Source organism: Neoarius graeffei, chromosome 9 (assembly GCF_027579695.1).
Source record: "Neoarius graeffei isolate fNeoGra1 chromosome 9, fNeoGra1.pri, whole genome shotgun sequence".
In the NCBI taxonomy this organism is placed as follows: Eukaryota; Metazoa; Chordata; class Actinopteri; order Siluriformes; family Ariidae; genus Neoarius; species Neoarius graeffei.
In genome coordinates, this window is record NC_083577.1 from 78,499,589 (window position 1) to 78,516,438 (window position 16,850).

Genomic DNA, 16,850 nt, shown 5'->3' on the forward strand with positions numbered 1-16,850 from the left:
TATATACCGTTTTCAGGTCTGTTGCACATTGACTTCCTGTTTTACCGACTGAATGTATTTATGAAACATTATAGGGTGGATTTCCAAAACTTTCGTTACACTTTTCTCAGCAACTACAAATCACAACTGCTTGATATTTGGTACCGAGCTTCAGCTTGGGGTTCTATGCCGTGTATTTCATTTTCAGGTCTGTTGCACATCGACTTCCTGTTTACCGACTAAATGTATTTACGAAACATATAGGGTGTATTTTGATGCTATTTCAAGAAGCAAAATGCTATTTCAAAATGACAGTTTCCCAGGATGCTTTTTGAAATCCCTGGGAAGAGACACTGGTCTTTACTTACTTGTTTCAGGGTTCATTATTTGTTGAAGTCAACGTTCATAATAAGTGTCGTATTCCTTTGATTGCTTGCATTCTGATATAAGCGAGAGCGGGGGGATACGCAAGTGAGCAGTAGGTCACAGTTGCTCTTGTTTTCACTGATTTACAAATCCGTTCATACAGAGGTATGGTTATAGATTTTACCCAGAGACATGAAAAGCAGGTGACGAGAGCATTCAGTTCCATTTATTCATTTCTGAAATGCTTTTTATCCAAACAAGACGGAATACAATCCACAGTGAGGGGAAGAGACTTGCTCAAGGGCCCAACAGTGGCGTTTTGTCAGTCATGAGATTAAAATGCACAACCTGCCAGTTACAAAGCTCCTAATGTCATTCCTTCCTATCACTGCGCAGCTATCAACAGCGATGATGAGGTCAGATATAGGTGAGTAGTTTTTTCCCCCCCCCCATTCAATTCAGACCTCTCGATATTCAGGCATTGATGATGGGCTTCTGGCCAACAGGAAATGCTTAATATCCTTTGATTTGAATTTTAATTTGACAGATGGAACGGGGGAAGGTGGAAACATGGTGGCGTATGCAGCCATTATTGGGTTTATTCATCAAGGAAAGCTTTGTGGTTGGTGCAAAAGACAGATGGCGAAAGGAATGAATGAATCTGTTGAGAAAAAAACTCTCAGGCTTTGATATTGAAGGGAATCGTGTAACTAAGGTTATTGCTGATGCTGCCGTTATCAATTTTAGCTTTTTGGATGAGATTTTTGGATTTCACCTTGTAATGTGCAAGATTCTTGCCTGTAGATATTTCTCACCTCCTCCAGTTCACATGTTCACTTGATGACACATGAGAAATTCATCTGACCTCCAGAATTATTGGCGCCCTTGGTAGGCTATGCAGGAGGTGTCTTTAGCTTGAGCAATGAAAATATGAGACATTGTACCATTTTATCGCAGTACGCTTATTGTAAGAAAATGGAAAAACCCTTATATCGTAAAAATGTGTCCGTATTTTGGTATTTAGTACTTTGTCAAACCTCGCAAACCGCCAACACAGCAGCACTAAGCCTTCTCCTGGAATGCTTGATGAAATTGGAAAATACAGAGTAAAGACAAAGACACTGAGAAGTCTTCAGTACAGAATCCTCTCCAAATCATCCAGCATCCGAGGTCCTCTCTTGTGGACTGTCCGTCTCGGCTCTCCTCACAAGTTTTAAAGGGGTTTAGCTCTGGATACCGTGATTGCCAAGTCAAAAGCTGTTGTCACTGAATAACTTTTTGTAGTTTGGACATTGTTCTGGACCTTTCAGAAGGATGAAGGTTGAAAAAAATATATATATGGAAGGAATCTGAGACCATTATCCAATACAGAACCTCTCCAAATCCTCCATGGACCTAGGTCTTCGCTTGTGAACTCATCTCTCTTCAGTTTATTCCACAGGTTTTTCAATGGAGTTTCGGTCACGGGACCAGGATGGCAATCTGAAAAGCTTGATTCTGTGGTCGCGGAACCATTTTTAGTGACCCATGTTTCAGATCATTGTCCTGTTATCAGATCCAATACAGAGTAAGGAATCTGACACACCTCAATACTGAATCTCTTCAAATCATTCAGCATGCTATGCGCTACCTTATTGTGACCTTGATTATTCAGCAAAGCTCACAGGTTTTCAGTGGGGTTTATGTCAGGGGACTGGAATGGCCATGCCAGAAGCTTGATTCTGTGGTTGCTAAACATTTTAAGGAGAATTTGGACATATCTTTTGGATTGTCTTGCTGGAAGATCGAGCCGCAAACAAGTACTAACTTCAGAGCAGAGAGAACTAGGTTTTTTGAAGAAAAAGAGGCATTTATTTGTCACATGCACACTCAAGCACAGTGAAATTCGTCCTCTACATTTAAAGGGGAACTGAAGGCAAATTTTTTATCGTCAAAATTCTATTACCTCTCATTTTATTAAATATCGGAATGCATTTCTGATCGCTATTTTGTCGCTGCTATAGCAAGTTCTGAGTGTTTGAAATATGCTCTGTAATATATGTCAAAGCAACGGCCGTAAACGAGATTCGTTAAGACCTGTGCGAGACATCGTAGGACGGAAGTAAAAACGTACAGCGGAAATCAAAGTGACCGACATCTGCCAACGTTGTCAAAAGACGTGCACGCCCTCTTTCGAATGCTGATGTAATCAAGCCGGAAGTTTTGTTTTGTTTTGATAGCAATCAGGAACGTTTGAAAAAAGTAGGCCGTACTCGTCATTTAAACTCGATTTTGTGCAATGTTTCATTTGGAAAGCAGTTTTCAAACTGACATCTGGCTGACACTTCACATTTCGAAGTCTCGCACAAGTCTTGTGAAGATTGCGCGGATAAGCGACGCCTGCCGTGGACCAAACGAACTAAATTCAAACACGGCTAAAAACCGAATAGGCCGATAAGTATAATATTTAATTGCAATTAGTTGCCAATACAAGTCACGATATAAGGTTACTTAAACCAAAAACGTAATTTAACAACACGTTAATTAAGAAATAAAGCAAGTTTAAAAATGACTTCAGTTCTCTTTTAACCCATCTGAAGGAGTGAATACACAGAGCAGTGGGAAGCTATGCTACAGGGCCCAGGGAGCAGTCAGGGGTTCGGTACCTTGCTCAAGGGCACTTCAGCCCAAGGCCGCCCCATGTTAACCTAACCTGCATGTCTTTGGACTGTGGGGGAAACCGGAGCACCCGGAGGAAACCCACGCAGACACGGGGAGAACATGCAAACTCCACACAGAAAGGCCCTCGCCAGCCACGGGGCTCGAACCCAGAACCTTCTTGCTGTGAAGCGACAGTGCTAACCGCTACACTATCGTTTCATTGAACATTTCTTGGTACTTCATGGAGTTCATGTTCCCATGTATCCTAAAGGCCTGGTCCTACAACACCAATAGCTATAACTATACCTGTAACTACACCTCTGCCTGAATTTAGTTCCAGTCTGGAGCAGTCACACCACAACTATAATCCCCACTATAATATCGCTTGGTCCTGCCACTCAGGGAAATAAATGCGTACAACATAGGAATCATCATGGAAGTTTTTTCCACGTCATCCTGTACAGCTTGGTCTTCAAGACAACCCATGTACACACTCTGGTGGTTGACAAAATACGGATAGGTCACGGATTACGGAAATATAATAAAAAAGGATACAAAATACGGAGTGGTTACGGATTTTAATACGGATGCTAATAACTTACGGATTGGTCACGGACCTTTCAGTATATTACAGATTGGTTACCAATTTCATACGGATAATGCATCATGGATAAAACATTAAGAAGTCTAAAACGAATGTTTGGACTGCTGAAGTTATAATTAAAATGTCGTCTTACCTGCATTTAAATTATTAAACAAGTGAGCAAATTCAAATACCTGTGATACATGCTAACATCGGATGGGAAATGTATCTCCGAGGTGAAAAGGAGACTCGCAATGGCAAAGGAAACCTTCAAGAAATTAGAGTCCATAATGACAAACATCTCATCTCATTATCTCTAGCCGCTTTATCCTGTTCTACAGGGTCGCAGGCAAGCTGGAGCCTATCCCAGCTGACTATGGGCGAAAGGCGGGGTACACCCTGGACAAGTCGCCAGGTCATCACAGGGCTGACACATAGACACAGACAACCATTCACACTCACATTCACACCTACGGTCAATTTAGAGTCACCAGTTAACCTAACCTGCATGTCTTTGGACTGTGGGGGAAACCGGAGCACCCGGAGGAAACCCACGCGGACACGGGGAGAACATGCAAACTCCGCACAGAAAGGCCCTCGCCGGCCACGGGGCTTGAACCCGGACCTTCTTGCTGTGAGGCGACAGCGCTAACCACTGCATCACCATGCCGCCCTAATGACAAACAGAAACATCAAAATACGAGTTTTAAAGGCATATGTCTGGTCAGTAGTTCTATATGGATGTGTGTGCTGGACAATTACTAAGGACATCAAAAAGAAATTAGAAGCAGCAGAGATGTGGCTCCTCAGAAGAATCAGGAAAATATCCTGGAAGGACATGAAGACGAACCAAGAAGTCCTTGCAGGAATCAATGAAAAAGGAGCTTAATTGAAACAGTAAGGAAGAGACAAATGAAAAACAGAAAAGGAGGATTAGATTAGAACAACTCAGTGCGGCGGGTAAGATCCATGGAAAGAAAAGCAGAACAAGGCAAAGAATAAAATATATCCAGAGTCTTAACAATAGCATCGACACGAACACATTCATCAGGACCTCAAATGACCTAGAAAAATGGAGGATCACGACCACCAATGTCCGCTCCAGACAAGGCAAACAAAGAAGAAGAAGAGACCTGCATTTATATGTTGACTTTTTTTAATTTACTATTGATATTTCATGGAAAATCACGTATCCGTGAATAAAAGATCCGTGCTTTGTATTATATATATTTTTTTATTTTCCGTGAATCCGTATTCCGTGACTTCATGATGCAACAAGGATGAAGAAAGATGCCCAGGAAATATAGCACGTGCTCCGACAACGTCACATTGGTCAGATGTTTTATCGGATCAGATTTTTCCAGGCCTGGAAAAATTGCTCCAGAAACAATCTCGGCGATATGGATAAACCCAGGCCTGGGCTATAGGAATCATTATCGGGCTGGTGTGAGCACCGACCACATAAACTGCAGGAGACCGATTTATTTACAGTTATCATTATGGTTGTAGTTATATGTATTGTGAGACTGGGCCTTAACAAGGTTCCAAGGACATTTGGAAGAAAAACAGCACCATAACTAACAATATCGATTAGGTTCTTTTTTTTTCTTTTCTTTTTATGTCAAATTCACATTGTTTGAATCCAAACTGCTGTACATTATTGGATATATTCTCTTATCTCACCATGAAACCCAGTCTCCAAAAGGGCTGACTGATATTTTAAAAAAGTTTGTTGTTGTTGTTGTTTTCCTTTGAGGGAACCGTGACAACAAACACAAAGTTGAACCTCTTTTGAAACCTATTACACCTTCAAAGATCCTCCAAACAACCCATTTTCTTTTCCTAAAAGCGTGACCTGTCTGAAAATTTGATGGTCATACTAACGATCAAACACGAGTGGGACAACATCCTGTTAAAGCATGCTGGGAATTTTCCACCACGCTGATGTTCTTTTACAGTTTACGCTTGTTATGGTCTTTTTCACGCATCAATGAAAAAATAACTTTCCGCGCGTGTGAATCAATATGCCAGTGCGTTTCAAGGAGTCGGTCAAATTGAGCAATTTATGCTTGAATCACTTGTCTTCATCATCAGTGCGAGAGCTTACTGGTGCCCCAAGTTCTAAAGTAATGATTCAGCATTAAGCAGATAGAGGAGGAAGTGTCCTTGTACAGGAGGAGCCTCATTAAAATTAGCTCATACAGATATCACAGTCTGTCACAGTACCAAACCCTGAGCCAGCATAACAATATACTCACTCATTATAGCGCATGTGGCCTCTTACAGAACTCAAGCAAATAATGTTTCGGTCAAATCCAGTAACAAAGGTTAATTATATTTCATACTTCTGGTGTCTTTTAGGGCGGCACGGTGGTGTAGTGGTTAGCGCTGTCGCCTCACAGCAAGAAGGTCTGGGTTCGAGCCCCGTGGCCGGCGAGGGCCTTTCTGTGTGGAGTTTGCATGTTCTCCCCATGTCCGTGTGGGTTTCCTCCGGGTGCTCCGGTTTCCCCCACAGTCCAAAGACATGCAGGTTAGGTTAACTGGTGACTCTAAATTGACCGTAGGTGTGAATGTGAGTGTGAATGGTTGTCTGTGTCTATGTGTCAGCCCTGTGATGACCTGGCGACTTGTCCAGGGTGTACCCCGCCTTTCGCCCGTAGTCAGCTGGGATAGGCTCCAGCTTGCCTGCGACCCTGTAGAAGGATAAAGCGGCTAGAGATAATGAGATGAGATGAGATATTTATATCTACATAAATTTTTGTACTAATTTCGTGTAAGAGTATCACACCTGCGCACCTTGGGGTGTGCATCAGATAGACTCTCACGCCGTAAACGACTCGCACCTGCACGGGATTAAGGCACAATCAGTGTGCATATATAAAATCTCTGAAAACACACTTGTCTTGCGAAGTATTGAGTTGCATCGCTGATACATTACCGAGCCGTATTTCCTTGTTTGGTTTCCTGATCCCTGATTTCCTGTTTCTCATCTTTGATTCTGTCGAGTCTACGATAGCCTGTTTGTGCCTCGCTCGACCTATTGCTTGTTTTACGGTTTTGGCTGACACACCTTCGGCACTTCCATCCGTCTCCCAACTATCTCTGACAGAATACTTCACACTCCCTGATAAAGAGGAGCACATTCACCTGTTCAGGAACAAACTAATGTTAATGGCGCTAAAACAGCCACCGTCAAATGGTGTAGTTGGAGTCTTGTTCTCGGACTCGACTCGAAAATTTTTTAATGACTTGGACTTGACTCGGATTTGAACACTGGGGACTCGAGACTGGACTTGGACTCGAGGTTTAGTGACTCGACTACAACACTGCCTTAACACATTTCACATAATGACCCTATTACTGTGAAAAGATCTCTCTTCTTGTCCTGTCCGTTTAAAATGGACATACATTAAAGTAGACAGACGTAGAAAAGAAATAACCCCCCTCCCATCTTTAGATCAGAGATTTGTACTGTTCAGACGCCTTACATGCAATTTTAATGTCTTCAATCTGAAAACAATGAAAGCGCATACGGTGCTTTGAACTTTTGTAAAAGAACTGCTCAGTCTCATTATTGAATATTTTGGGGGCTTTTTTTCTGTCGATTAATGAAAAGGAACATAAAATGTGTATGAAGGCATGGGTCAAATTGTCTGGTTTTATGATCAGAGTCTACAAATGAGCCAGGGCCTGAATATTGTGTGTATATATTGTTTACGTTGTATATACATTCTCTGGTCGCATACACTAATATTTAATTAGACCATCTTTAGCTTTGATTATGGCATGCGTTTTCTGAGGGATTGTTTTGCCAACCTTATGGAATGGAATGTCACAACATTTTATTTCCATCCAGAGTTGCATTAATTTTTCACCGAGATCTTGTATTGATGATGGGAATAGCAGAGATGTCCACAAGCGCCGACGACTGGCAGTTTTCTCCGCCTACGCAGACGGTCTGCGCCGGCTACTCGATCCCAGAAAAATATAACAACTTGCCTTTCAATGTTCAAGCGATTTATATCTGCTGCCCATAATTTGTTGCAAATCCAATTACACTACCGTTCAAAAGTTTGGGGTCACCCAGACAATTTTGTGTTTTCCATGAAAAGTCACACTTTTATTTCCCACCATAAGTTGTAAAATGAATAGAAAATATAGTCGAGACATTTTTCTGGCCATTTTGAGCATTTAATCGACCCCACAAATGTGATGCTCCAGAAACTCAATCTGCTCAAAGGAAGGTCAGTTTTATAGCTTCTCTAAAGAGCTCAACTGTTTTCAGCTGTGCTAACATGATTGTACAAGGGTTTTCTAATCATCCATTAGCCTTCTGAGGCAATGAGCAAACACATTGTACCATTAGAACACTGGAGTGATAGTTGCTGGAAATGGGCCTCTATACACCTATGGAGATATTGCACCAAAAACCAGACATTTGCAGCTAGAATAGTCATTTACCACATTAGCAATGTATAGAGTGGATTTCTGATTAGTTTAAAGTGATCTTCATTGAAAAGAACAGCGCTTTTCTTTCAAAAATAAGGACATTTCAAAGTGACCCCAAACTTTTGAACGGTAGTGTATTTCACCAAGAAATTGTGTTCGATGTGGGGTCTAGCATGACTGGAAACGACGCCATATTTGTTGATTGATTCTGGTGCTCTGATTGGCTGAGCCAGACCACGTGACCACGCCGTTGTGTATGTAGTTATGTTACACCATGTAGTTATGCTACAGAGTCAGGCAGCGGACTACAGATGGTAACTGAGAAAGCCAAGCGCGCACACACATCCGGAGGGAAATTTCGTACATATTTTGCAAAGGAAATGTTAGTAATTTTTTTCGCTGGGAATGCACCCGCAGGCATGTAAATTTCAAAAATTTCTAGGGGGCATGCCCCCAAACCCCTCTACCATTAATGCACCTTTGGCGTGCCGCTGCAAATTCCAGAGCTGCCTACTACTTTTTTAGCCGGCTACTTCAGATTTTCTGGAGAATCCTTGACTAGTCGAACCACTCCATAAAGTCTTCTCCAGCACTTCACAAAGACTTTCAACAGGGTTAAGGTTGGGACTCTGTAGTGGCCAGTTCATGTGTGAAAATAATTCCTCATGCTCCCTGAACCACTCTTTCACAATTTAAGCCTGAATAACCCTGGCATTATGGTCTTGGAATACACTTGCTCCATCAGGGAGGAAAAAAATCCATTGATGTGATGATAACCTGGTCATTCAGTCCATTCAGGTTGTCAGCTGACTTCATTTTATTGCCCCATAATGTTGCTGAGTCTCGACCTGACCAACTGAAGCAACCACAGATCATAACCCTGCCTCCAGAGGCTTGTACAGTGGCCACTATGGATGATGGATGCATCACTTCATGCGCTTCCCTTCTTACCCTGACACGCCCATCACTCAGGAATAGGGTCAGTCTGAGATCATCAGACCACATGACCTTTTCTCATTGCTCCAGAGTCCAATCTTTTTATGCTTCAGATTTGTTTTTCTGATTTCCACACAGCTGTTTAGTCCTAATCCTTTGAGTTTTCATCACACCGTGCATGTGGAAATACTTTTACTTCCACCATGAAACATAACTCTGAGTTTTGTCAAGTTTTTTAATGATTCGACTTCAAGTGTTTAAGTGATCACGGTCAGTTGGGAGTTTTTTAGGGGTTTTTTTTCTGCCTGTATTTCTTCCTTGAAGTTGATGATCCACTACTATCCTTCCAGGTTTTAATAATGCGTTGAACAGTTCTGAAAGGTGACACGTTGTACCCCTTTTCTACAAGTTGACACCGTTCCCTGAGGTCTTAATGAAATGTCTGTGACATTCTTTAGTCAGGATGCACCTAGGATAAAGCAGCACAGCACCGTCTTATCCTGTCTAAACAGCCATGTTCAAAACGCCTGATTTGAGTTCCTGTTCCTTTAAACGATGATCGCTAGTAGGTATTGCCCGTGAACCTGATTTCCTCCGGATGGTGCTCTTCACAAGGGCTGTGTTGGTCGGAGGATTTGGTCATACAGCTGCTTGGAATTGGGCAGTCTACCCGAGCACTTTAGGTCTCGCACAATCAAAACTGTCAGGCTAGTCGGGGAGGGGATTCCCTGCTGAGGCTGCGCGCAGTGTGTTATTGTGAGCATGTAGCCTACGGGAAATGGTATCTGTTTTTTTAGCACAAAGTCTTTTTGCACAAATCTAAAGTCTCTTAGCATAACTCTATATTCTTTAGCATAACTCTGGATTATGGTCACCAGTAATCGGAAAAAAACAAACAAAAAAAACCCTCATCTTGATATCGGAAGGGGGATATTATGAGTGCTTAGGGACCGGAAGCTGGAATTTCTGCTGCTGTCCATGTTAAGGATCAGTTGTTGATCCCTGAAACATGGACTGGAAATCCGATTCTTTGGTGTCTTTGGATATTTGCAGAGGTGGACAAAGTACCCAACTTCATTACTTAAGTCAAAGTACAGATCCCACTGGTCAAATGTTACTCCGATACAAGTGAAAGTTGTCCAGTCAAGTTTTTACTTAAGTTAAAGTACTGAAGTATTTGCTTTTAAAACTACTTAAGTATTAAAAGTACATTTTCTGTCAACGTATCCACTGGCGCAGGAACCGGGGGTGCGGGGGGTGCGGCAGCACCCCCTGGTGGTGGACCCTCAAAACTGACATGAACATAAAACAAAACTTACGTGAAAATATATTTGTTTATTTATTTGTTTTCATTTGGCTCTGCTGATTTTATATGCCATGTTTTAGATGTAGGATGATGAGGGCTACATTTTAGTTATTTAAAAAAGGATTTAATTAAAACTTATAACTTAATATGTAGCCTAGTGGACCATCAGAATTTTTTTTGTCGTGACGTTGACGTTCAGCTTTTCAGCGCGCGAAATTACAACAGGAAGCGAGTACAAGTCGACCGTCTGTAGAGAAGAGTAAGAGTTAGTTAGTTAGTTAGTTAGTTAGTTAGTTAGTTAGTTAGTTAGTTAGTTAGTTGATACTTAATAGTTACTATGTCTCAGAAGAGAATTACATCCTTTTTTCAATCCCCCCCTCCCAAACACCTGAGGATTGATACTAGCCCTCACGATCAGGCCTATAAGTAGTAGGCAGTTTAACGAAATATTGCAATTGCAAGCTTAAAAGGATTTCAGACGCCTGATTGGTTAAAATTCAGGAAATTGCATCTAAGAAATACAAAATTTTCTGGGGGAGGACCCCCAGACCCCCCTTCAAAAAAATGTCCCAGGTCATGTCACAGCACCCCCTGCCGACAATGTCTTCCCACGCCGCTGAACGTATCGTTGTATTATTGCCGCAACGCTTACAAAACCTAATGCCGTTACCAACGTGAATTCACAAAATGAACAAATGCTGTGCCATCATGGTGGTTTAACATTAAGCTAGCTAGTCAGTGAAGCTCCATCTGACATGCCAGCAAACTCTTTTCAAACTCAAAATCATATTGAGTAGCTAACGCTACTAGAAAAGAAAGATTTCTACATTCTGTTTATTTGGCAAGATTATGCTAAAACATATTTCTGAAAGGACTTCAGATAAGTTAACGTTATTCATGTTAGCGTAACTCTGTTTTTACATGCTAACTAACACCGTCCAAGTTAACTAGCTATGTGTAAACGTTAGCCATGGACAAAGCGATGGCAACTTGGCGGGCAAATCCATAAAGTCATTTGACTAACCGGACTGCATAGCTATTGCAACGTTATCGCTAGCTCTAAAAGCACAAACAACTTCGTTGCAAGCTTTCTCTCGGAATAAAACGTTTATATTCCTCAATATGCCTCCGCAGGTTGGATGGCGAGTTTTTGTAGGCTGTGATGTGGTTTGTTTTTGGCAAACATTTAAAACGAAACGAATCTTTAATCCTTTCAGAAAACTGAAACATGGGTTCTAGCTATAGCCATGGGTGCATTCATTCCCCAGAAGAACCGCCTCCTTCCATTCTGATCGTGTTAAATAACACTGCTGAGAAATTGAACTTGATTTTATACAGTCTGTGGATGAGACGTGACCCTAATGATTACTGATCGGCTGTCTCAGTGTCACCTGCGAAAAAAACAATCACGTTTTAGAAAAAAAATCCACTTTCAAAGCTGCTTCATAGCAGCTTAGAAAGTGATGACCTTGATAGAAATGTAGTGGAGTAAAAAGCATTATATTTGCCTTTCAAATGTAGTGAAGTTAAAGTCATAAGTTTAAAAAAAAAAATACTCAAGTAAAGTACAGATACTCAAAAAGTGTAGTTAAAGTAGATACACAGAACCTTTATTTTTAAATAAATTTCTGAGTGGATAGTATCTCCATCCTTGACTCTTGTATGCTGCATAAATGGGAATTAAAAAATATATTTTTGAGAGTTAAAATCGACTGCAAAGTTGGCATTCGAGCTGCCCCGCTGAGCCAGCCAGCCCTGAGCGCGTGACGTCACAGCAGGAACCGGTTTTAAGGCCGAGGCCTTTTACAGCTATAGACCCAAGTCATATAAATAAAAATTTATGGTGAAAGTAAGAAATACCATGACCGATTTGCTCAACTAAGACTGATTTGAGTTCACTGATTGTGGGTTGACTCTCATTAAAACAGGATAGGTCAAGTCAAGTCGATTTCTATAGCGCTTTTAATAAATAACATTGTCGCAAAGCAGCTTTACAGAATTTGAACGACTTAAAACATGAGCTAATTTTATCCCTAATCTATCCCCGATGAGCAAGCCTGTGGCGATGGTGGCAAGGAAAAACTCCGTCAGACGACATGAGGAAGAAACCTCGAGAGGAACCAGACTCAAAAGGGAACCCATCCTCATTTGGGCAACAACAGACAGCCTGACTATAACATTAACAGTTTTAACATGAAGTCAGTTTTGTTGATGTTATAAACTCTTCACTGATGGAAACTTGAGTGCAAAACTGTTCATGACAACTGCAGTCCTAAAGTTAGCAAGTCAACTGTAGTCCTCAGCCATAAAAGCATTACTGTAAGAGTCCAGAGCGTCCTCCAGGTGTGACTTTCAACTGTCCTCATGGGGCCGTCCTCTACAGGGGCGATGCGATGAGACTCCAACCAGACACAGGGCACCAGGATGGATCAGGCAGGTTTGAGGAGCAGAAGAGGTCAGCATCTCAATCCCAGGACCGACATGTAACTCAGAGGGACAGATTTGGGGGGAGGGGGGAGAGAGAGAGGGAGAGAAAACACAGGTGGTTAGGTATGCCCAATGTCACCTGAATAAGTAGGAACAGTATACATATTGCACTGAGTACAAGCAGGGACTCCAGCAACTAACTATGACAGCATAACTAAAAGGGGAGAGTCAGAAGGTAACACAGGCATGAGGGAGCCCCGGGACATAAAGCAGCAGCCACTACACCATCAACAAACTCGAGTGAGCAAGCGAGTGGGGACTGACAGCATCCATACATCCCAGTTTACCAAAACACTCTATGTCTGAGGACCCTCCAGATCTACACCTTTACCTCATAAACACCATTAACAAAAGGCTTGACTAAACAAGTTAGTGCTATAACTTATGTACATGCATGCGTTTTCACTGATAAAACGTAAAAGGCTAATTAAATAATCAGATGAACTGAGACAATCACATTCTGAAGCAAATTAAATAATCTTATACCAGTAACTTAAACACACAATACAAGTTACATGTATTACTCTAAATGCAGGTAAACAACGTGTTTTTGTTATTTTATATCCAAATGAGAGCAAGAACACCCGTCTGTGTTCTCGCTTCTTGAAGGCCGATCTTGTGGCCGATTGTTTTGAAACAATCTGACTTTCAGTTGTTCGTTCAGTTCTCCGTTCATTCATTTCTTCCACGTAAGGGCGAGATGGCAGCAATATCCAGTTTAGAAATCAGATGGCTGCTCCACTCGTTCTCTCCATACTGTGTACTCCGCCATTACTGCTCGGCTCAGGCAATTACTAAAACCCGGGACGGAACGGGATGTCACTGGTTTTAGCAACAACCGCGGGGAGGTCACTGCCTGAGCGATATGTCCCGTCCCATTCCGTCCTGGGTTCTACCGACAACCCTCGGCTCACTCTCTGGGAGGACTGGTGCAACTGAACTTACTTTCCTTTTAAAAAATAAATAAAATAAATGCTTTCCTTTTCTTGTAGGTTAATTTAATTGTTGATACTGCACCCTCTTTCAATACGGGCTTATAGCCAACGCTCCTCAACAGATCAGAGGTTTCGTACAAGTCTTCAGTAAAATGTGCAGAGCAGAGGAGAGACCACTTCATAGCTGCCCAATGTGTCCGTGAACTTCGACCAAAACACGTCCAAATCTTTGCAGTTTGAACATTCTTGGGCCATGAATGCAACGTAAATCCACCTTCTGTCGTGTTGCTGGCACATCTACGTGGCATGGCGATAAATTAGCTCAAAATGGAGGATTGGTGTTGCAGTCAGCTTTGTGTTTTAGTATAGCGGAAATAGCGATGAGACCAATAGACTTCCTGCTGTGACGTTACGGACGTCAAGGTCATTCACTCAGACCGCTACCTATATAAATTACTTTAATCGGAAAAATTACTATATTAGTTATTGTTAGCGCTTAAAACTATTCCTGTGCCATTCTTGAGGTCTCAAGGCATCTATAAACGAAAGTGAGGCCATGGTTCTGCGTACATGCTTTAAGTACAGTACTCAAGTAAATGTACTTCGATCCTGTCCACCTCTGAATATTTGTAGTTAAGCCATAACAAACCTTGAATTGTGGAACTTTCATCGATAACTTCAGTCACTTCTGATCGTATCACAAATTCAACTGACCGTCAATAATTGCGCATTTGCCGAATTAATTAACCGGAGGATTATGTCTCTTGTCCTGCTTGACAACGTGTTTTGCCAACTAAGAATGAGATCGTTTCCAAAAAAAAAGAAATTAATGTCTTCCGACTTCTTAAATCGTGTCCATTTTTAGTGGCACCTGCAGTTTAATTGATTATCAAAGTTTTTTTTCTGTTTCAAGTTTAATTATTTCACTTTCTTGCATTTAGAAGTCACAGCAATTATTGGAAATGTAAATAGCTTAATAAAATAATCGAAATAGCTCTACGTAGTTTTCCTTTCTTTTGACCTTTTTTCTTTTGTAAAAAATGAAAAGACCGAACAAAAAGCTTTCTTTAAACTCTTATCATCTTGTAAATTTCAAGTGACTTTTCATTCTTTATCGAATTAGCAAGTTGTAAATAATGAATATGATATAATTTAAGCTTGGCGCTTTCATAAAGACAAGACAAACCTCGGAGTTGGCTGTCGCGGTGTACTGTGTCAGGGTACGTGCTGTGTTTAAATAATTTGGATGGAGGATTGGTGACTAACATATGGGCTACATCAAACATGGCGGTTTCAAGATGGCGGAGTGGAGGAATCCAATCAGAATCTCGGCAACTTTCATAAAAAAAATCCACCAAACGTCTTTAAACATGATCAGTAAGTATTCATAATAAAAATGAAGTGTTCTTGGATCTTGTGCTAAAGAACTTGGAGTTGTGCTAAGAGACTTTCGAACTTGTGCTAAAAGATTTTGGATTTGTGCTAAAAGACTTTTGTGCTAAATAACCGTAAACCGTTTTGGGCCCCTCTGGGGTGCCACCAATTCATGTGCAAAGTATGGAGTATGTGCGTCCAGCCGTGTCAATTTTCACAGGTGAACAGACAGTCAGACAGCCTTCCTTTAGTCGTATACAGTAAATGAACCACTGCTCACCCCACCCATCTCTTCTGCTGGCCAATCAGGTAGCAATTTCTTCATGAATTTTAATTCACAAAGGCAATTCTCAAGCCATGAGTGAAGATGAGGGGCGGTATGATTCTATCAAGCTCTCTTTGTGACATAGAAAGAGGAACCAAATCTGAACAGTTTGTTGACGCGCATGTTTTCTGAAATGGGCAGAACAAAAGAAACTGACTGAATTTTTCCTAATATTAAATTCCTTTAACCCAATTCCAGTAATTTCAGCAATCTTTTAAGTTGTTTTCTTTGCTTGATCCAGGCCAATAATTTGACTCTTCTGTAACACAGTAACATCTTTTCCACATCCACGGGATACCTCTTCCGACATGTTTGTTGAAGAGATGTGAAGCTACTCACTGCATCAGTTAGGGTTAAAAGAAGCTTTGCCAGCTGAAGCATACTGTATTAATCACTGCAGTAATTTTCCAATCAAGGGCTCTTCAGTATGGGTGGCATAGTGGTTAGCACTGTCGCCTCACAGCAAGAAGGTCCTGGGTTCGAGCCCAGTGGCCAACGAGGGCCTTTCTCTGTGGAGTTTACATGTTCTCCCCGTGTCTGCATGGGTTTCCACTGGGTGCTCTGGTTTCCCCCACAGTCCAAAGGCATGCAGGTTAGGCTAATTGGTGGCTCTAAATTGACCGTAGGTGTGAGGGTGTGTGAGTGGTCGTTTGTTTCTATGTGTCAGCCCTGTGATGATCTGGTGACTTGTCCAGGGTGTACCCCATCTCTCACCCATAGTCAGCTGGGATAGGCTCCAGCTTGCCTGCGACCCTGCACAGGATAAGCAGTTATGGATAATGGATGGATATCATTATATCAAAAATGTCCTATATAGGACATGCAATTAAAATGTCGTTAAATCAAGAATATAACTAAATGCAATTTAATTTCATATTTGCACAATGTGTCACTAGTAAGATTCATTTATGGTGCTCTTAAACTTGATTATAGAATCAAGATGTCTCGGTTCTGTAGGTACACTGTTCCACATCTGAGTCACCAGATACGTAAATGATATGTGAGTCCATTTGCTGTTCAATGTTGGTTGTGCTAGTCTGAGGTTACCCCTCTTAAACTGTAATGGCTTTGTTGTATTTGAAAGAGTTCCTTTATGCAGTTCGGACCACAGGTAGAAACTAAGGCTTGATAAACCAGTGTACTAATGTACAAAGTAGACACAGATGTACTTTTCGTATACATGAAGAAAAACAAAATTGTATGGAAATAGTTTATAGAAATATACCCTCATCTCATCTCATTATCTGTAGCCGCTTTATCCTGTTCTACAGGGTCGCAGGCAAGCTGGAGCCTATCCCAGCTGACTACGGGCGAAAGGCGGGGTACACCCTGGACAAGTCGCCAGGTCATCACAGGGCTGACACATAGACACAGACAACCATTCACACTCACATTCACACCTACGCTCAATTTAGAGTCACCAGTTAACCTAACCTGCATGTCTTTGGACTGTGGGGGAAACCGGAGCAC